The 23,491-nt window shown below is 44.1% G+C and overlaps 1 non-coding gene and 1 pseudogene across 1 annotated transcript; both read left to right on the top strand.

Annotated features, from left to right (window-relative positions):
• The first annotated feature begins 10,084 nt into the window (after positions 1-10,084).
• Positions 10,085-21,921, top strand: LOC119921587 (annotated as a pseudogene).
• On the top strand, positions 13,271-13,408 carry LOC119921619. Its single transcript, XR_005448565.1, has one exon. It is a non-coding gene; the product is annotated as a small nucleolar RNA SNORA7 (small nucleolar RNA).
• Positions 21,922-23,491: the final 1,570 nt, after the last annotated feature.

The raw sequence follows: 23,491 nt of genomic DNA, 5'->3' as shown, positions 1-23,491 counted from the left end.
GTGTTGATTTGGTCACCTTCAAGCTTCCAAGAGTATCTTCTCACATCTTTGGATAAAACATGATTTCTTTGTTCACCTCGTCCACTCCGATTTTTTAAAGTTCAATCTCATGTACCCTCTGCTTTTGTCTGCCAGATAAACACTAGGAAGCACTTCTTGACTGCCAAAATGATAAAACATTTAGCGAGAATGTCGAATGAGGTTGTAGAAACTTCTTCAGAAAGAATACAAGTCATTCTATCCTGAATGGTAGAAACCTTTCTGTAGGAAAAGCTACAAACCGCATGATCCCCCAAGGATTGCTCTTCCAAGCCGGAATACTCTGACCAACCCTCAACACTTTCTGCATCTAATAGAATCCTGAGATCCAGTGGAAGTGTTCCAGGTTACTTATTCTCTTGCTATTTGGCTAATTGGAGTCAGTCAGTGCTCTTATAGAGATGGTCCGGAGATGCTGACCAGTATCATCTTTTCTCTGTATTGTCCTGGTTCCCTACGATGAGAAAAACAGAGCTTTGGAGTGAAAGCAATTTATTTCTATTCCACGTGGAAGATGGGAAAAGGCTTCATAAAGGAGAAAGCATTGAATTTGTGGTGAGAGGCAGGGGAGACCTGGAAGAGATGACCCAGCTCCTAGGTTACCTGGGTACTTCCCTTCATTATAAAGACCTCTCCTAGTGACCCCTGGGAAATTCCTGAAATCGGAAATATTGGAAGAGTTGATGATCTGGTGCCAGTGCTGGAGCATGTGCTGAGCAAAACGGGCATCTTTATTGCCTCTGAGGGAAGCTTGGAATCTGTTGAACACTTTCAGAGCTCGAGGGAGGTTGTTTTTCCCTTAACTTGGACGAGGTCCCTGGGACAATGAGCCCCCTGGAAAATATCAACTCCTACTCTGGGGGCCCTCAGGCAACCTCCAGGACCAGAAAGTTAGTCGAAGTATCAGCTAGAATGGTGTCAGCATCAGTGTTGGCCAATACTTTGACTGGACAGTTGGTAAATGACCCTGGCTGAGAAAATGGCCCAACCCAAGGGGTTTAATGGGCTAGATTAGGAGGAGATGTCAGGGTAGGGATAGAAAGGGCTGGCCAATTAAAACAGACCCGAGAAACTGGAATGAGATCACCTTGGAAGTAGAAGGCCAAGTAGAAACCATTGTCCATTGATGTTGACAACAGAACAAGCTGAAATGGGTCCACAGCAGGGGAGTCTTAGACTTCAAGGCTTACGTTTGATGAGGGTTGAGTCTTCAGACAATGTTCCCAGACACTTCGAGGAGCAATTGCTCCTCAGTTACCTCATATGTAAAACGGAGATTAAGACTATGAGCTTCTAGACTACAAACATCATCAACCCAACCCACCCACTTCACTCTAATGCCAATTTACTCACCTTATCTCCATCTCATCTCTCTCACTGCTTATGTCTTGCTTACCCCCTCCCTCCTGCCTGGGACTCCCTCCCACCTCACATCCAACAGACCACAACTCTCCCCAGGTTCAAAGACCTATTAAAATCTTATCTCCCTCAAAAAGCCTCCCCTGACTAATATCTCATTTCCCAGCCCTTCACACCCTCTCTTCTGTGTTGTTTATGACCTTGGATCAGTCCTTCCTAAGCACTTGGACAGTCTCCCGTCCCTAGCCCCACGGCACTTACATACATAATCTTATACTTTTTTTAATGGAATTTGTTAAGTGCTTATTATGTGCCAGGAACTGTAGTAAGCACTGGGATAGATACAAGCTAACCATGTTGGACACAGTCCAAGTCCCACATGGGGCTCACAGTCTTAATCCCCATGTTGCAGATGAGGTAACTGAGGCACAGAGAAGTTAAGTGACTTGTCCAAGGTCACACAGTAATCTAGTGGCAGTCAGGATTAGAACCTAAGTCCTTCTGACTCCCAGGACCATCCACTAGGCCACTATCCACTAGGCCAGGCTCCTTCTCATAATCACTTATACTCTGCTGCTTCCCTCATCTGAAATTTATTTTAATGCCTGTCTCTTCCACTAGATTGAGGACAGGGATCACGTCAACCAACTCTATTGTACTCCCTCAAGCATTCAGTACAGTGCTCTACATGCAGTGAGTGCTCAACAACTATGAATGATGGATTACAGTGCCGGTGATGATGATGATGATAAGAATGTTAATGATACTGATGGAATTTGCTAAGTGCTTACTATGTATGAAGCACTGTTCTAAGCGCTGGGAGGATACAAGGTGATCGGATTGTCCAACATGGGGCTCACAGTCTTAATCCCCATTTTACAGATGAAGAAACTGAGGCTTAGAGAAGTTAAGTGATTTGTCCGAGGTCACACAGCAGACATATTGCAGAGCCGGCATTAGACCTCTGACTCCAAAGCCCGGGCTCTTTCCACTGAGATAATGATGAAACAGTCATTTTTGGTGACAGATGATTCCAATTCAACGAAAAATTCGTGGGTACTGGGAGCAGCATGTCCATAGAAAGTAGATGATGGAAGTGATGTGGCAAAGGGAATAAGAGAGAGAATGGGAGGAGAGTGTGCCTGAGCATAAATGTTCTCCCTCCAATTTAGATTCCCCAGGACAGCACAGATGGATGAAGAGATCGAAGAGCAAAATGATTCCATTTGGTCTGGTGAAAGTGTTACCTTCCCTATTCAATTGCTACTCTGGCGTCCTTGTTCTCTGGGTACGTAGGTGTAGTGGAAGAATGGGAGAGCCTGGACCTAGAATTTTCTTCTCTGATGAAGTGCTTCACATGGGGGCCTTGGGGAGTGGTTAGGGTGAGGAATTGACCTACACTTCAAGACTGAGATTCCCAAGAGGAGAGTGGTTTCTGTTCTTGAGGAAACACTGGGGCTTGGGGAACTGAAGATCCTTACTTATGGCCACCAAGGGACAGAGAGAGGGGTAGCATACATTCTGAAACGCCGAGGTGTAAAATAACTTGGAGCCCTCTGCTACAAAAGTTAAAGACAGGCTACCACTGCTGTTGATGCAGTAGAAGTACATGAAGCAGGTGCCAATGACCAGGGTGCTCTGGGTGGCTCTGGAATCGGGGAAGGATTTGGGGGAGAGGCTGATGTTGTGGATGTGCTGGACTTGCTTGCAGTGTTGGTGAAGCAGATGTACCTAAATAAGGCTTTGAAGATGGAGAGTGTATGCGTCTGTTGGATATAAAATGGGAGGGTGTTTTAGGCCACAGGCAGAACGTGGGTGAGAGGTCAGCAGTGAGATAGATGAGATCAAAATACAGTGAGCAAGTTGGCATTAGAGGAGTGAAGTGTTGTGGGCTGGGCTGTAGTAGAAGAATAATGAGGTGAGGTAGGAGGGGGCAAGTTGATTGAGTGTTTTAAAGCCTAGGGGAGGAGTTTTTGTTTAATGAGGAGGTGGATGGGTAACTACTGGACGTTCCTGAGGAGTGGGGAAACATGACCTGAAAGGTTTTGAAGAAAAATGATCTGCGTAGCAGAGTGAAGTATGGAATGAAGTGGGAAGAGACAGGATTCAGAGAGGTCAGCAAGGAGGTGGATACAGTAATAAAGGTGGGATAAAAAAGTGCTTGAATTAAGGTGGTAGGATTCTGGATGGAGAGGAAAGAACAGATTTTAGCTTTCACTGGATTTTCGGTCCAACAGGACAGAGAATGTCCAAAATAGTCTGTAAAGTCAGCTTCTGTAATCTCATCTTCTTCCTACTGGAAGTCTCCACAGATGTATGATGGAGCATTATGCAGTTGCAGGCACTATGGTTCATCAGAATACCTTTGACAAGAGAGTGATCGCTCACCATTTCACGGGTGCACAGGAGTCTGTGGAGCCGGGGATCATTGCTGATGAAAATCAGGGGGCAGATAAAGGCAAAACATTAGCCCAGAAATGTGTTGGAATCATATAGCTTCAAGCTGTCGTTCACCACATAAGGCATAAGCACAAATCCACAGGTTGATGTAATAAAAGGAAACATAGCAGCTCACAAGGAGCAGGATGATCTGGGTGGCTCTTGACTCCGGGGAGAACCTGTGGCTTAGGTTGGTGTTGTGGATATGCGGGACTCTTTTGTGGTGTTGGTGTAAAATAATCACCATGTAGTCACTGGACCAGCTCATGAGGAACACTAGGAAGACATCTCGGAGAGTCATACACTTACAAATGCAACAGCGTTTAGGTCACTATTGACGCCACTAACCGTTGTTGTGCCATTTTTGCTGACGAGTTGTTTTCAGTATGTTTATCTCTAGTAACAAGCAGAGGGTCCAGAAGAAAGGGAACGAAGGCAAAATGAAGCTAGGGGCTCTAGCTTTGATCTTGGCCCAGAGAGAGGTGCTAGGACTAAGGGCGATGGCCTGAAACGAAGAGGTTGACATAGAACAGGAGCAACGTTGTTTTCCCCAGGAGCCCGATCCCAGTCTGAACAAAGAAGGAAATGGAAAAGACCAAGTCACTCCTAATCATTTTCTTGACTCTTCAGAACTGAAATCCTCCGTGAACCTTAAAAAGAGAAACACAATGGGATTTATCAGACCTAAATCACTAGGGAAAGAATATGAGATCTCTCAGGGCAGCATAAGACTTTTTCTCTCCTCAACACATTACAAATTATTTTGGTTTAATTTCTACTACAACAGACACTAATGGTTGGTCCTTCTAATTGATGGTCTGTTGAATGAACACTCTAGTTAACCTCCCCTCAAAAACATGGGTTTCATTTTGTTGGGCTGCAAGACTTTCAAACTGTCTTTCAGTGCTCACATCCAAAGTCTACTGTATGGAGGTGAAAGACAGGCACTGATCGTCAATCTACTGGTCTTGGAGCCTGAGAGAAATTCATGCTCCAGGAAGCCACCTGTACTTACCCTCACTGATCACTTACCTCAAAATAAAAAGGTCCGGCCACATCTCCTGATCTTTTAAAGGCCCCCAATTCCAGGGCATCTGAGGATGCAGACCTTTGGACTTCAGGGAAATTAAGTTCCCTAAGGAATGTTTTTCTACATGTTCTCAATATTTAGCTTCCAGATCAGGTTTTCCATATGCCTGAATCCAGCCTCGTGTGATATTGATCTTAGCAATACTGAAATAGTGGAATTGCTACTTCTTCAGTTTGCTCCTCATCCATTCTCAACCGCTAACCAATGGGTAAATACTGAGAACCCATCCATACACATAGACTCCTTTCAGTACCCTTCTCTTTTCCATGGCCACATCCTCAGGATCCAGAATCTCTGAGTCTGGAAAACATGCTCTCTCTCTCTCTCTTTCTCTCTCTCTCTCTCTCTCTGTCTCTGTCTGTCTCTCTCTCTCTCTCTCTCTCTCTGTCTCTGTCTGTCTCTCTCTCTTTCTCTCTCTCTCTCTTTCTCTCCCCCCCCCCCTTTATCCTTATCCTATGTTCCCTCTTTGGGACTCAATGATGTGCTGATCTTATCTATGGCTGTAGAGCCCTATCCAGGACAACAGTTATAGGGGCAGGATGGTGTGAACTCACCTCCCCTAGGGGCTGTCCTTACTGTGTCACTCGCTTTGACTGTGACACTCTCTGGACTGGAAGTCTCAGAAATTTATAAAGGAGAACACACAACCTTCCCAGTGGCAAAGAATCCTCCAAACATTTTGAGTCATGACTTAACTAAGAATATAATTTTTTTAATAGAAAAGGAAGAGATGTGAAAGGCAGATGAGTCTCCGATTCTAAAGGCAGAGGGTGGAAAAAACCCATGATGGATAATAATTAATAATAATAATAATAATAATAATAATAATAGCATTTGCTAAGCGCTTACTATGTGCGTGCACTGTAAGCACTGTTATAAACGCTGGGGTAGATACAAAGTAAGCAGTTTGTCCCATGTGGGGCTCACAGACTTAATCCCCATTTTAACAAATGAGGGAAATGAGGCACAGAGAAGTGAAGTGACTTGCCCAAAGTCACATAGCTAATAAGTTGCAGAGCCAGGATTAGAACCCACAACCTCTGACTCCCAAGCCCGGGCTCGTTCCACTAAGCCACGCTGCCTCTCTGCATCTAGGTGGAACAATGGCCATTCCTTGTCCTCATTAGTAGTGATCCAAATACCTATTTGTCAGCATCCAAAGGGATACACATCTCCTGAAAAAATGCTTCTGAAGTCATGAATGAAAGACAGTGATGCTTCCCTAACCTGAACGGTCCATGGTGGGGAAGGTAGAGTATGGAAAAAGACAATAAGCGCCATCTCCTGGAATGTTGCGGGAATGTATATATGTTTTCCAGCCCGTTATTTTCGGTAATCACACTGTGCTGAACAAACTATACTTATTGGGGTATTTGTTAGTTGCCTATTACCTCCCAAGCACTGTAGTAAACACTGGGGAAGAGACGATTTAATCATTTTGGGCACAATCCCTGTACTACTTGGGATTTATAGTTCAAGAGAAGCAGAGTGAAGCAGTATGGCTTAGTGGAAACGGCAAGGGCTTGGGAGTCAGAGGACGTGGGTTCTAATCCTGACTCCACCACTTATCTGCTGTGTGACCTCGGGCAAGTCACTTAACGTCTCTGTGCCTCAGTTACCTCATCTGTAAAATGGGGATTAGGACTGTGATCCCCATATGGGACAACCTAATTGCCTGGTAGCTACTCCAGCACTTAGAACAGTGGTAGGCACATAGTAAGCACTTAAGGAATATCATAATTATTCCCTTCTAGACTGTGAGCCCGTTGTGGGCAGGGATTTACTCTGTTGATGAATTGTACTTCCCAAGCGCTTAGTACAGTGCGCAATAAATACGATTGAATGAATGAATAAACGGCCTAGTGGATAAAGCACAGGCCTGGGAGTCAGAAGCACCTGCGTTCTAATCCTACTCTGCAAATTGTCTGCTGTGTGACCTTGCACAAGTCACTTAAATTCTCTGTATCTCAGTTATCATACCTGTAAAATTGGGGCTAAGACTGTGAGCCCCAAGTGAGACAGGGACTGTGTCCAACTTGATTAGCTTCTATTTTTTTAAGGTATTATGTGCTTACTATGTGCCGGGCACTGTTCTAAACGCTGGAGCAGATACAAGGTAGTACAGTGCCTGGCACATAGTAAGCACTTAACAAATACCAAAAAAAGAGGGAGGGAGAACAGGTATTTTATCCCATTATCATCATCATCAATCGTATTTATTGAGCGCTTACTATGTGCAGAGCACTGTACTAAGAGCTTGGGAAGTACAAATTGGCAACATATAGAGACAGTCCCTACCCAACAATGGGCTCACAGTCTAAAAGGGGGAGACAGAAAACAAAACCAAACATACTAACAAAATAAAATAAATAGAATAGATATGTACAAGTAAAATAAATAAATAGAGTAATGAATATGTACAAACATATATACATATATACAGGTGCTGTGGAGAAGGGAAGGAGGTAAGATGGGGGGAAGGAGAGAGGGACGAGGAGGAGACGAAGGAAGGGGCTCAGTCTGGGAAGGCCTCCTGGAAGAGGTAGCCCTCAGCAGGGCCTTGAAGGGAGGAAGAGAGCTAGCTTGGCGGATGGGCAGAGGGAGGGCATTCCAGGCCAGGGGGATGACGTGGGCCGGGGGTCGATGGCAGGACAGGCGAGAACGAGGTACGGTGAGGAGATTAGCGGCAGAGGAGCGGAGGGTGCGGGGTGGGCTGTAGAAGGAGAGAAGGGAGGTGAGGTAGGAGGGGGCGAGGTGATGGACAGCCCTGAAGCCCAGGGTGAGGAGTTTCTGCCTGATGCGCAGATTGATTGGTAGCCACTGGAGATTTTTGAGGAGAGGAGTAATATGCCCAGAGCGTTTCTGGACAAAGATAATCCGGGCAGCAGCATGAAGTATGGATTGAAGTGGAGAGAGACACGAGGATGGGAGATCAGAGAGAAGGCTGGTGCAGTAGTCCAGACGGGATAGGATGAGAGCTTGAATGAGCAAGATAGCGGTATGGATGGAGAGGAAAGGGCGGATCTTGGCAAGGTTGCGGAGCTGAGACCGGCAGGTTGTGGTGACGGCTTGGATGTGAGGGGTGAATGAGAGAACGGAGTCGAGGATGACACCAAGGTTGCGGGCTTGTGATACGGGAAGGATGGTAGTGCCGTCAACAGAGATGGGAAAGTCAGGGAGAGGGCAAGGTTTGGGAGGGAAGACAAGGAGTTCAATCTTCGACATGTTGAGCTTTAGGTGGCGGGCAGACATCCAGATGGAGATGTCCTGAAGGCAGGAGGAGATGCGAACCTGGAGTGACGGGGAGAGAGCAGGGGCAGAGATGTAGATCTGGATGTCATCAGCGTAGAGATGATAGTTGAAGCCGTGGGAGCGAATGAGGTCACCAAGGGAGTGAGTGTAGATTGAGAACAGAAGGGGACCAAGCACTGAACCTTGGGGAACCCCCACAGTAAGAGGATGGGAAGGTGAGGAGGAGCCTGCAAAAGAGACTGAGAAAGAACGACCGGAGAGATAAGAGGAGAACCAGGAGAGGACGGAGTCTGTGAAGCCAAGGTCAGATAGCGTGTTGAGGAGAAGGGGGTGGTCCACAGTGTCAAAGGCAGCTGAGAGGTCGAGGAGGATTAGGACAGAGTATGAGCCGTTGGATTTGGCAAGTAGGAGGTCATTGGTGACCTTTGAGAGCGCAGTTTCCGTGGAATGTAGGGGACGGAAGCCAGACTGGAGGGGGTCGAGGATAGAGTTGTTGTTGAGGAATTCTAGGCAGCGCGTGTAAGGAAACTGAAGCATAGATAGATTAAGTGACTTTCCCAAGGTCTAAACAGCAGGTCAGGACTCGAACCTGGGCCCGCTGATTCCCAAACCTGTGTCCTTCTATAGATCACACTTTTTTCATCATATAGGAGAATTAGGCACTTACATCGAAATGTTCCCATTAGCGTGTAAATTTTTATAGTTCTGTTATACTTTCCAAGTGATTAATATAGTAATAAAGATAAGCAGCGTGGCTCAGTGGAAAGAGCCGGATTTTGGGAGTCAGAGGTCATGGGTTCGAATCCCGGCTCTGCCACATGTCTGCTGTGTGACCTTGGGTAAGTCACTTAACTTCTCTGAGCTTCAGTTCCCTCATCTGTAAAATGGGGATGAAGACTGTGAGCCCCCTCGTGGGACAATCTGACCACCTTGTATCCCCCCCAGCGCTTAGAACACTGCTTTGCATATAGTAAGCGCGTAACAAATGCCATTATTATTATTATAGAGAAGCAGCGTGGGTCAATGGAAAGAGCCCGGGCTTTGGAGTCAAAGGACATGGGTTCGAATCCCGGCTCCACCACGTCAGCTGTGTGACCTTGGGCAAGTCACTTAACTTCTCTGAGCCCCAGTTCCCTCATCTGTCAAATGGGGATTAAGACTGTGAGCCCCACGTGGGACAACCTGATCACCTTGTATCCCACCAGCGCTTAGAACAGTGTTTTGCACATAGTAAGCGCTTAATAAATGCCGTCATGATTATTATTATTATTACGTTGTCTTCAGTAGGAAGTGTATAAATACCATCAAGCCTTCTAATATTATTAGATATCAAGAAATAACTCGACCTCCATTTCCATTAGGGGTAGAAGATGAAACTGAATTAAATCACACAGGACCACTATAGCATGAGCTTAGAAAATCAAATCTTGACAGTGTGAGGTACTAACAGTGAAGGAGGCTATGGAGATTCTAGCATTTCCCTGAGTGGATTAAAAACATTCTCTTATTCTTAAAATCTTTGCTAGGAAAATGTTAATGTTTTTCCAAGTCTTATCTTGTCCAGTTCCTGCCAATGTTCCAGAGAGAAATGTCACAACCTCCTGCCCAAAGATCTGCTCCAGCCGTAGGATAGTAGGTTTCTCAAAGAATTACCCCCGATCTCCAGAGCACTTGTATACTTCTCTTTATACTGTATCACTATAATTAAATGCCTGTCTTCCACACTAGACTGTAAGCCTTTCGAGGTCATCGTTTGTGTCTAGGAATTTCATTACATTTTCCCAAATGCTTAGTACAAAGTAACCATTCGTTAAATACAATAATTGATTGATTGCCATTCCTCTAATGATACCTTTCCCTCCTTGCAGGTAAGATGTACTGAAGGTGCCCACAGTATGAGCTCTAATGGAAGTGCCTTTGGGGGTATTTATATTATTGGGCTTCTCAGATCGACCCAAATAGGAACTAGTCCTTTTTGTGGTAGTTCTGATCTTCTACATCTTGACCTTGGTGGGCAGTGCCATCATCATCCTGGTGTCCCGGCTGGGCCCTTAGATCCGGACTCCCATGTACTTTTTTCTCACCAACCTCTCCTTCGTTGGCACCTGCTTCACCAGCAGTTCCATCCCCAAGCTGTTATTCAATCTGAGGGACCCAGACAAATCCATAAACTACCTGGGCTGCGCCATCCAGCTCTTATGTTCTTGGGCCTGGGTGGCACAGAGTGCATCCTTCTAGGGGTCATGGCCTATGACCACTCAGGGCCATCTGCAAGCCCATGCACAACACAGTGGCCATGCATCAGCGCCTTTGCCTGCAGCTGGTGGTTGGGGCCTGGGCCAGCGGAATGGCCAACTCACTGACCATGTCGCCGGTGTCCTTGAGGCTGCCCGATGTGGGAGGTGTCATGCGGACTACTTCCTCTGTGAGATGCCAGCTATGATCAGGTTGTCTTGTGTGGACACCACAGTCATAGAGAGTATTGTTTTTGTGCTGGCCAGTTGTTTCACTCTCTTGCCTCTCTCTCTTATCCTGGTCTCCTACGGTTACATAGCACAAACTGTGTTGAGGATTAAGTCAACCATGGGGAGGCATAAGGCTCTGAACACCCGTGGGTCTCACCTCACTGTTATGACCCTCTACTATGGGAAAATCATCTACATGTACATGCAACCTGGTACCAGTTCCTCTCAGGACCAGGGAAAGTTCCTCACCCTCTTCTACAATCTATTAACACCAACCCTCAATCCGCTCATTTATACTTGGAGGAACAGAGAGGTGAAGGGAGCCCTCAAGAGGTTGATGAGAAGCAGCATGGCTTATTGGATAGAGTATGGGCTTCGGAAGCAGAAGGACCTGGGTTCCAATCCTGGATGTGCCATGTGTCTGCTGTGTGACCTTGGGCAAGTCACTTAACTTCTCTGTGCCTCAGTTACTTCATCTGTTAAATGGGGATTAGGACTGAGAGCCCCATGCGGGACATGGACTGTGTCCAACTTGATTAGCTTGTACTTACTCCAATGCTTAGTGGAGTGTCTGGTCCATAGTAAGCACTTAACAAATACCATTTTTTATAAAAGATTGAGAGAACGGGAGAGGTTCTGGGGTGAAACGACCAAGAGGGACTTCAGGACAGGACATTATCTCCATTTACAGAATGGAATCAAGGAAAGTGTTATTGTGAAAGACAGGTTGAAAGCATAAACCTATATTAGTAGTTGCGAATATTTTGTCTCCCCTGTTAGACTGTAAACTCCTTGTGGGCAGAAAATGTGTCACTTTTTTTATTCTGAACTTCTCAAGTACCAGTACAGCATACCACACTAAGTGAGAACTCAATAAGTGCTACTGCTATTACTACTACTACTATTATTACTACTACTCTTACTCCTACTACTCAATGAATCATATTGAGCAGTTACTGTGTGCAGAGCACTGTACCAAATTATTGTTTTGTTCTTAAAAGACTTTTGGTAGACAGTGAGGCCATCACATTCCAGCTGGAAACGTGGTAAAAGATGCCTAGAAGCCCCAGATTAAAAGCCGTATGCCTTAATAAAGTTCAACTAATTCATTGGCCAGTGTTGTCTTTTCATCTGGTACACCCCTATGGGTTCAAAGATGATGAAACCAATAGTGAGATTCTGTCACTATGTGTGGGCAGGACTGGTAAGACCAACGATTTGTCATCAGTCTCTTCATTCAATCAGTTGTATTTATTAAGCACTTACTGTGTGTAGAGCACTGTACTAAGTGCTTGGGAGAGTACAATGTAACAATAAACAGACACATCCCTTGCCCATAACGAGCTTACAGTCTAAAGGGTGAGATAGACATTAATATAAACAAATAAATTACAGATATGTACATAAATGTTATGGGGCTGGGAAGGAGAATAAATAAAGGGAGCAAGTCAGGGGGTCACAGAACATAATGGGAGAGGAAGAAAGGAGGGCTTAGTTGGGGAAGGCCCCTTGGAGGAGACGTGTCTTCAATAAGGCTTTGAAGGGGGAGAGAATAATTGGGTGTCGGATTTGAAGAGGGACGACATTCCAGACCAGAGACAGGACATGAGTGAGAGGTTGGCCATGAGATAGATAAGATCTAGGTGGAGTGAGAAGGTTAGCATTAGAGGAGCGAAGTGTGTGCATTGGGTTATAGGAAGAGAGTAGTTAGGCGAGGTAGAAGATAGCAAGGTGACTGAGTGCTTTGAAGCAAATGCTGAGGAGTTTTTGTTTGATATGGAGCTGGATGCGCAACCACTGGGGTTTCTTGAGGAGCAGAGGAACATATACTGAACATTTTCTGCGTTGTGTATGTGCAAAGATTACCTTGTGCTACATTTGTTTCCTTGATCCTCGCTTTGGACATCATCTCTGATTTAGAGTTCTATTTCTGGCCCAAACAATGCTCTACATGCTATCTAGAATTGGAAGATAGATAGATGAGAGATGTTAGCCCCGGAAGATGTTATCCTGAGAGAATCAGTGTGGCAAAACCACAAAGAGAAGTTGCAAGGAAGCAGCAAGAAGCACTTCATTCCCTGCTGGTGGTAGTGGGGACTACGAGGCTACAATTAGGAAGGGATCAGAGGCAGCAATTGCATCTCTAAGGCAAACCTGTCAAGGAGGGCCACCACATTGTTCATGATCGCTACCTGGAACAGCACCACTCAAAAAGCATCACACAGATCATTACATTCTACTTGCTTATGAACACTCTCCCTCAGGTCCATTGATAGATGGTGTCAATCAATCAAGTATATTTATTGATCACTTACTGTTTGTAGAACAGTATGCTAATGCCTTAGGAGAGTACATTATAATAGAGTTGGTAGACACAGCGAGCCCTTTCCACAGCGAACATTAGAAGCAGTGTGGCCTAGTAGATAGGGCATGGGCCTGGAAGTTCGAAGGACTGGAGTTCTAATCCCAGCTCCACCACTTATCTGCTTTATGACCTTTCTTAAAAACTTACTGGCAAGATTCTTGGTTCTTTTTTACCAGGGCAGGGAAGGAAGATATTATTCAGATAATGTTCTCAACCTTTGAAGTACCTTTTATCACATAGACATAGTCTATTCCACATTCACCCCTCTCAGGATTGCACCTGGAGAGTTTTCAGGAATCTACCAGTCTCTGCTACGGGAGGGAGAGTCAGGCAGAAGCATACCCGTTCCATTCCTAGCTTGGCCAGTGGCTAACGACTGGAAGGCACTCAGCTACACGTCAAAACTCACCCTTGCTGGGCAGCAGCGGCATGGGAATGAGTCAAGGGCGGATACTCAAGTTTACTTTGTGGAAGAAGGCAATGGTAAACCACTCCCATATTATTACTCTATGGATACACTACCAGAATGATTGCAGATGGAAAGCGGGGCGTTCTGGGAGAGATGTGTCCGTGGTGTCGCTATGGATCAGAAAAGACTCGACAGCATAAGAAAAGGCAAGACTCTCCCAACCACTTAGTGCAGTGCTCTGAACACAGTAAGCACTCAATAAGTATGACTGACTGACGTACCTGTAAGTTGTTTTAACATCTGTCTTCCTACTAGACTGTAAATTTCTCGAGGGCAAGAGCTCATTTCTACTAACTCTACAGTTCTCCCATAACCTCATAGTTCAGTGTTCTGCAGTCAATCTATCAATCAATTAGGGTTATTGATTGATCACTTCCTGTGCAGAGAGCTCTACAGATTGGGCGAGTACAATACAACAAAGCTGGTAGACACAGTCCCTGCCCAGAAGGAACTTACGGTATAGAAGGGGAGACAGACATCATTATAAATAGGTTACGGATATGTACATAAGTGGTGTTGTGTTTATTTATTGAGCTCTTACTATGTGTAGAGCACTGTACTAAATGCTTGAGAGAGCACAGTACAACAGAATTAGCATTCATGTTCCCCGCCCATAATGAGCTTACAATCTATCAAGTGCTCCATGGGTACAGATCTAAGTGTGTAGCTGACACAGAAGGGAGAGGGAGTCGGGGAAAAGAAACCTTAGTTGGGGAAGGCTTCTTGGAGGAGATCCTCTAGACTGTGAGCCCGTTGTTGGGTAGGGACTGTCTCTATCTTTTGCCAAATTGTACTTTCCAAGCTCTTCGTACTGTATTTGGGTACTGCACTCTGCAAACAGTAAGCACTCAATAAATACGATTGAATGAATGAATGAATGTGACCTTAATGAGGCTTTGAAGGTGGGAAGAAAGGGAGTCTGGCTTACATAAATATATGGAGTGGTTGTTGGATTGAGAAAAAGGACGGTATGATGGAAGGACTGGGTGTCAGGAGACCTGGGTTCTAATCCCAGCTCCTCTGCTTGCTTGCCTTGTGGGCTTGAGGAAGTCGCTTAATGTCTGTATGCCTGAGTTTCTTCATTTGTAAAATGGTGATTTAATACCTGTTCTATTTTGCCCTTTGAAGGTGACTCTTCTGTGGGACATGGTTTTACTGATTTGATTGCATAATATTTATCCAAATATTTGACACAAAGTGAACACATTATTATGATTCCTATAATATTTGGGATCATAATATAATATCCAAGCCTAGTTGCCAGGTAATGATAAACCACGCCCCATGCTAACTCTGGTGTACCCTCCCTTCCTAGAGAAGCAGTTAGTACCACTCTATGTTGAGTGGCAGATGAATAAATACCATTGATTGATGGAGAGGACACAATACAGATGGTGTTTGTTGAACACCAAGTGCCACATCTTATGTCAAGGCAGGAATAGATACAAGATAATCAAATCAGACATGTTCCATGTCAATAGAGCTCACAGTCTAAGGGTGGGGGGGAACAGGTATTTTATACTCAAACAATTAATAGTAGTCATTGAATGTTTACTGTGACAACAGCATTGTACTAAGCGCTTGGAGAGTATACTATAATGGAGTTCATAAACATACTCCCTGCCCACAGCGAGCTTTCAGTCTAGAGGCAGAGATGGACATTGATATAAATAAATTATGGATACGTACTTGAGGGTGGTGGTTAGGGGAGGTCAGGGAAATAAAGAGACCAATTCAGGGCAATGCTGAAGGGAGTAGGAGAAGAGGAAATGAGGGCTTAGTCAGGGAAGGCCTTTTGGAGGAGATGGCCTTCCAATAAGGCTTTGAAGGTGGGGAAACTAACTGTCTGTAAGATGTGGAGTGGGAGGGCATTCCAAGCCATAGGCAGGGTGAGAGGTTGGTGATGAGATAGATGAGACTGAGGTAGGCATAGTAGGTTGGCATTAGAGGAGTGAAGCATATGGGCTGGGTTGTGGTAGGAGAGCAACAAGGTGAGGTAGGAGGGGGCAAGGAGATTGAGTGCTTTAAAGCCCATAGTATGGGGTTTCTGTTTGATGCAGAGGTGGATAGGTAACACCCGGAGATTCTTGAGGAATGGGGAAACATGCATTGAACATTTTTTTTAAGAAAAATGATCCGGGTAGTAGGGGAAAGACAGGAAGCAGGGGGGTCAACAAAGAGGCTGATATGGTAATCAAGAAGGGATAGGATAAGTGCTTGGATTAACATGGTAGCAATTTGGATGGAGAGGAAAGGGCAGGTTTTAGTGATGTTGTGAAGGTTGGACTGACAAGATTTAGTGATAAATTGAACATGTTGAATATATGTTGAATGAGGTAGATTAGACTTTTTTCATCAATGAGGAAACTATAAGGCACAGAAAAGGTAAATGCCTTCCACAAGGAATATGTAATCTCAGGGTGTATACAACATTATCCTGTTATTATGGAATGTCTGCCATTTGTTATATTTAATATAAGATTACAACTCTAATAGAAGAACAAAATTATCTTTGCCTTATCCTAACTAGATTTCATGCTTTCATTTTTTTGTTGTGATTGTCTTCAACAATGTTTTAAGTACGCAGCGTGGAGTCAGATGTCATGGGTTCTAATCCTGGCTCTGCCATTTGCCAGCTGTGTGAGCTTGGGCAAGTCACTTAACTTCTCTGGGCCTCAGTGACTTCATCTGTAAAATGGAGATGAAGACTGTGAGCCCCACGTGGGACAATCTGATTCCTTTACATCTACCCCAGCGTTTAGAACAGTGTCTGGCACATAGTAAGCGCTGAATACCAACATTATTATTATTGTTACATTAGCATGTAGAACATGCAATTCAGAATCAAAGGCAACTGCCACTGCCAATGAATACATGCCACTGAATACTCTTATTTCTGTGTAACAGAGTGGCGCAGTGGAAGCGTGCTGGGCCCATAACCCAGAGGTCGAAGGATCGAAACCTTCCTCTGCTATGTTCCCTTTTTGGATTCTTCTAGAATGTGAGCCAACTGTTGGGTAGGGACCGTCTCTATACGTTGCCAACTTGTACATCCCAAGCGCTTAGTACAGTGCTCTGCACACAATAAGTACTCAATAAATATGATTGAATGAATGAATAACTAACACAAATAATTAATAGTCTCCTTGCACAAAACACAAATTTCTTTCAAAGCACAGTAGTTGAAATAATACTTTCTCTACTAACAATTTTTCTTCAAAATTGCTACCAGAAGCGCGTGATCACATTCTGCAGGGAACAAGCGTGGCTCAGTGGAAAGAGCATGGGCTTGGGAGTCAGAGGTCATGGGTTCGAATCCTTGCTCTTCCACTTGTCAGCTGTGTGACCTTGGGCAAGACACTTAACGTCTCTGTGCCTCAGTTACCTCAGCTGTTAAATGGGGATTAAGACTGTGAGCCCCACGTAGGACAACCTGATCACCTTGTATCCCCCCAGCGCTTAGAACAGTGCTCGGCACATTGTAAGTGCTTAACAAATACCATTAAAAAACAGGTTCCCTGTGAAACAATAGGACACTCTTTTCATATACAGCCCAACATAATCACACTCCACTCCTCTCATGACAATCTATTCTCTGTAGCTCAATTTTGTCTATCTCACTGGTGACCACTTGCCGATGTCCTTCCTCAAGCCTGGAGCTCCCTCCCCACTTCATGTATTACAGACCACCACAGTCCTTATCTTCAAAAACCTCCTAAAATCACATCCCCTCCAAGAGGCCTTCCAACTAAACCCTCATTTCTTCCATGTACCCACCCTCTGCATTGACTGAGTGCTTGGCTGTGTGTCCCTTAAGTACTTGAATACTCACCCCTGACCCACTATACCTCAACATTCTTATACTCTATCTACAACTTCCCCTATCCATAATTCGTTTTAAAGTCAGTAATGCCCTTTACACTGTAAAATCTAAACTCCTTGTGGGTAGAGATCACCTTTACCAATTCTGTAGAACTGTACTTTTCCAAATGTTAGTACAGTGCTCTGCACATGGTAAGTGCTCAATAAATATCAATGATTGATTTAGATAAATGCTAACGTTTTATCAATATCAGCATAATTTCATCATCATCATGGATCTAGATGTTCATGTCTCTGGTGCCCATGTTAAGCCATACTTCTACCTGATACCTTGTTTTGAAATGTCCACTGAGAATTTGGTTTCTGTATTACTATTAGCGTATCTTAGTGTCAGTGCCTGTTCTCCCTTCCCCCTTAGGCTGCTAGTTTCATGGGACAGAGGGACTATGTCCAGCCTGATTTTCTTGTATCTCTCCAGCGCTTATGCAGCACTTTAGCTCACAGTAAGTGCTTAATGAATACTTTTATAATTGTTCTTTTGATGACATTTCATCCAGTCAACATTTCATCCTGTCAAACTCTTTCTGATGATATCCTTATCAACACACCTAAACACATATTTTATTACCCTCTTTCGTTTATCTCTTTTGCCATAAGTGGAATGTACATTACCACATCATAAAGAACCACATCCAGTGCTATTTGGAACTATCACATATTTAATAACCTGCAAGGTATTTTGATCTAATACTGCCAACTGCCAACAAAGTCCCACTAAGTTAAATTAACATTACATTCTATTCAGTTTCATTAATCAGTAGTCTTTATTAGGTGCTTACCGTATGCACAGCACTGTTCTCAGTGCTTGGGAGAGTACAATAGAGTTGGTAGACAGCATCCTTACCCTCAAGCAGCTTACAATCTAGTAGGGAAGACAAATATCAAAATATTTCACAGGCACATTAAAATAAATTCCATCTCCACTTTGCACTCCTTATTCAATTTCTGTCTACTCCGATATTAAGCTCTTCCATGATGCTCCTCAAATCAATAAATATGAATTTACATTTTTATACTATTCTACATCAGCCAATATTTAGAAAAAATGGCATATACAAAGCACACACTGGGGTGAGAAGCAGCATGACCTTGTGGATGAGCATGGGCCTGGAAATCAGAGGACCTAGGTTCTAATAGTCAGAGGTCGTGGGTCCTAATCCAGCTCTGCCACTTGTCAGCTGTGTGATTCTGGGCAAGTCAGTTCACTTCTCTGTGCCTCAGTGACCTCAGCTGTAAAATGGGGATGAAGACTGTGAGCCCCACGTGGGACAACCTAATCACCTTGCACCCCCCAGCGGTTATAACATTGATTCACACATAGAAAGTGCTTAACAAATACTATTGTTATTATTATTATTATTAAATCCTGGCTCTGCCATTTACATGCTGTGTGACGTTGGAGAAGTCACATCTTCTCTATACTTTAGTTTCCTTATCTGCAAAATGGTGATTCAATGCTTGTCTTCTATCCTACTTAGACTGTGAACTCGATGATGGTGATCTTTTCTCTACTCCAGAACTTAATAGAGTGCTTGGCATATAGTAAGCACTTAAATTTCACAAATATTATTAATACTAAATTCTTCCATTAGGATCTGCAAAAACTCAGAAGACACATATACAGAAGAAATACGTTTGATTGTATAATTCTACCTATGTAAAGATTCTGGTAGTCATTTCTAGTTTACAACAATCAGTAGTATTCATTTAACACTTGCTGTGGGTAGAGCACAATGTTCAGCACTTGGGAGAGTAAAATACAACAGAGTTGTTGAACACATTCCCTGCCCACAATGAGTTTACCGTCTAGAGGGGGAGACAGAAACGACATTGCAACCTTTTGAAATGTACCAGCCTATCTATTCTAAAAATCTTGTGAACCATTTGGGTTGAATCAATCTATTAATAATTTTGGCTGAGTGCCTACTATGTGTGGGGTATTTTACTAAGCATTTGGGAGAATTTAATAGAGGCATCAGATGTGAACCCTTCCTCAAGGAGCTTATAATAGAATGGGAGAGACAGACATATAATAATTTGCAGAGTGAAAGAAGGAACTCTTAATTAGTAGAGTGTGTAAATTGATATGTACCCAAATGCTGTGGGGGATTGTGAAGGCCTGAAGAGCCAAAGGGTTGTAAAGGTACTGATATGATCGTTGGGAGGGTCGGAATCGATGGCTAGTTACCAAACTACTCACAGCAGCTTGACATAACTCAAAAATACTCATAATATCCTTTCTGGTCCTTTGTAGGAGTGGAATGCTCCAGGTGGCCCAGGGGCCAATGTGAGGAGGCTAACCAGTGTGGACATGTTTTTCTGGAGCTGTAGACTCCAGTGCTACACCATCACCACACCAGTCCCAAGAGTAGCTCTCCTGAAAGATTCATCTGGTTGACTATCAACCTGGAAAATGATCGAGAGTCATGGGTGGAGAAAGCTTGATCAGTGCCTTATGAATCTCGGATGACACCATTTGAGGAGATAACAGTGATGAGCTGTCTAAGATTTTTTCTGAGGCTCTGAAGAAATCACAAAAATACTTCTGAGTGACCTGGGTTTTGTCATTTTCTCTCTCTCTCAAACTGGCATTGGGCTCCTGGGGAACTCCATCTTGCTCATAGTGTATGGCAGAGCTTTCATTTCTCAATCCTGTCGTAAAGAGCCCAATGACTTGATCCTCACTCACCTGACGATGGCCAATACGGTGGCCCTCCTGACAGGGTGTCCCAGGAATGATACTGGTCTTTGAGGTCAAGAATGTCCAGAATGACATGAGGTGCAAGTTGGTCCTCTCTCTCTGCCGGGTGTCCCGGGGTCTGTCCATCTGTACCACCTCTCTCATGAGCATGTTTCAGGCCATCGTAATCAGTTCCAGCAACTCCTGCTTAGCTCAGCTCAAACCCAGCACCGTCAGATGCATTCTCCCCTCCTTCATCTTCTTCTGGGCCCTGCACTTCTTCATGTACATCAATATACTAATAGCCTCTGCACCCTTCCAAAATGTCACCATCGTAGTTAATAGCCACGAAATAAAATATTGTTCAAATGTGTTCTGGAATAATATTTTGATTGATACTTCCTTTCTAAGTGCTGTGACTTTCCGAGATGTCTTCTTTGTGCTCCTCATGAGCTGGGCAAATGCCTACATTGTGATCGTGCTCTATCGACACCAGAAGCAGGTCCAGCACATCCACAGCACCAGCCTCTCCCTCAGATCCTCCCCAGAGACCAGAGCCACCCACACCATCCTGCTCCTGGTCACCTGCTTCATTGTCTTCTACTTCATCAACTGTAGAATTAACCTTTCTATACATTTGGGGGCTTGGGATGTCTTCAGAGTGAATGATGCTACCACTTTTCTGGGGGCTTGCTACCCTTCCTTCTGCCCTCTGGTGTTTATCAGCAAGGACCCCCGAGTCTCCAAGGCTCAGTGGATCCTGGAGAAAGTGAGAGACCTCTACCTTTCCTCTGACCTCAGTGATGGAAAATTCCAGGCAATGGGAAGCAGATGCTTAGAACAGCCTCTAACAGGACCCAGCCACTCCTTGTCCTTTGAGGACAGATAGAAATTCCAGTGAAAGAAATCTGATTAGGAGATCTTGCTCTCCCACGGAATGTGAGGAAAACTGTGGCCTCTTCTGGTTCTCTTCCTATCTCTATATGCCGCTCCTTCGGAATCTCTTTTACTGGCTCATCCTCTGCCTCCCACCTTCAAACCACAGTTTTGGGTCTTTGCTAGTCTCTATTTACACCCACTCCCTTGGGGAGTTTATATGCTCCCATGCATTTAAGTACTATCTCTCTGTGAATGACTCCTAAATATACCTATCCTCTAGACTGTAAGCTCTTTATTGGCAAGGAACGTGTGTATTGTTGCATTGAACTCTCCCAAGCACATAGGACAATGTTCTGTAAACAGTAAGTGCTCAATAAATACAATTGACTGACTTCTCCAGCCCTGAACTCTCCCATCCTTTACAGTCTGAAATTTCCTCTTGCCTTTGAGAAAGCTACACCTGGATGTTCTGAAGTCACTTCAGACTCAAAATGTCCAAAATAGAATTCCTCATCTTTCTTCCCAGAACCTCCTTACCCCTGGACTTTTCCAACACTACCATTCTCCCTGCCTCACAAGTCTGCAACTTTGGCCTTATTTAATCTGGGCTTCAACCCTCATATTCACTGAGTCACCAAATCCTGTTGTTTCTATCTTCAAACTTTCTCAGCAATCCACCGCTTCCACCCCATTATGCTGGTTCAAGCATATCCTGTCTCAACTAATACACTGATCTCCTTGCTGACCTCCCTATCTCCAGCCTTTCCCTTCTCCAGGCCATGCTTCATTCTGCAGACTAGATTATATTTCTAAAAAATAAATATGACTCACTTAACTCTCTCCTCTCTCGCTCCTCACACACCACAACTCAGTCTGTGCACTTCGCTTCTTTTCCACCAGCCTACCCACTGTGCCACAATCTCATTTTTCTGTCCATTGACCCTTTACCCACATTCTTCCTCTCCATCTTCAAAGAACTACTTGCAAGCAGTGGACCAGTGAGCCAATGGGTACCCGGATGTGTCAGCTGCAGTATAGTAGCAGAAAGATAACCACACTGAGCCTGCATGCGTGGAAAATCTGTTGATCTGTGGAACTGCTCAAGGAGAAGTTTTACACATACCAACATTAATACAAGGTTCCCTTAACAAAAGAGTTCCAGTATGTTACCACCAAAGGGCAGAGGAACCGGACTGTTCACATAACTAGAAGAGGACTTTCCTGCTTCCACAGGCTGTCTTCAAGAGAAAAGAAGGATTGGTTTTCCTCTGGTGGACTGGCAACTAAGAGGAGAAGTTGGGGTAAAGCACAGCCTCTTTTGCAAAGATGTGCTGCTAGAAAATTGTCTTGGCATGGGGCACCCAGGACGTGGGGCCAGTAGATCACTTTAATAAAGATCTAATATAAGCCATGATCCTGGTGTGTATCCCTTGAGTCATGGCTACTGAGTGGGACAGCTCTATTAACTATTAAAATCACATCTCTTAACAACTCTATTTTCAACTTACCACATTCAAACCAGAATTCCTCATATTTCCACATAAGTACTATCCTTCCCCTGACTTTCGTATCACTGTAGACAGCTCCATAACGTGGCAATTCATAAGCAAGTAACTTTTGTGTTATTCTTAACCAATCTCTCTCGCTCAAACCGCATATTCAATCCATCACCAAATTCTGTCAGTTCAACCTTCACATCATCGCTAAAGTCCACTCTGTCCTCTCCAAGCTGCTGTCCAACACTTATCCTGTCCTGCTTAGAATACTGCATCAAACTCCTTGATGAATGCTCTGCCTTCTGTCTCTACTCACTCCAGTCTCTAGTTCAATATACCTGGATCATTTTTTGGTAGAACTGTTCTGTCCATATTTTCCCATTCAAAAAACTCCAGTGGTTACTCAGCTGCCTCGGCATCAAACAGAACCTTCTTACCACCAGCTTTAAAGCACTGAATCACCTTGCACCCTCCTACCTTACCTCCCTAATTTCCTAGTACAACCCAGTCCTCAGACTTGGCTTCTGTAATGCCAACCTATTCACTGTTCCTCAATTTCAGCTATTTCATTGCTGACCCATACTGAAGTAAAGACTGGAGTGGGGAGAGGCAGGACACAGGGAGGTTAGCAAGGAGGCAGATGCAGTAGTCCAGGTGAAATTGTAACAGTGTTATGAAGGTAGAAGCAATGTTGTGAAGGTAGAAGGTAGCAGCCAATTCTCTCCTGAATATTCCTGGGTAAATCCTTTAACTTCTCTGTGCCTCAACTTCATCGTCTCTGTAATGGGTATTAAATATCTGTTTTCCCTCCCTTCCCTAGAATGTGAGAGAGGCACTGTGCACGTCCTAATTTTCTTTTATCTATCTCAGTCATTAGTACACTTTTTGAAACCTAGTAAGCACTTAACAAACAACACCAATATCATTATTATTACTAATAGCAATAATTATGAGGAAAATTACAGTTATTCCTTTATAGAATATGATTTTTAAAATTATTATCATCACTATTATCATCACAAGTATTTACTAGGGCTCTACTTTGTATTGACCACACCAAAAGCAAAGTACCCAGT

This window comes from Tachyglossus aculeatus (assembly GCF_015852505.1).
Source record: "Tachyglossus aculeatus isolate mTacAcu1 chromosome 12 unlocalized genomic scaffold, mTacAcu1.pri SUPER_6_unloc_3, whole genome shotgun sequence".
NCBI classification, from domain to species: domain Eukaryota; kingdom Metazoa; phylum Chordata; class Mammalia; order Monotremata; family Tachyglossidae; genus Tachyglossus; species Tachyglossus aculeatus.
The sequence above is the reverse complement of the archived record's forward strand: the minus strand, read 5'-3'. Positions and strand labels throughout refer to the sequence as shown.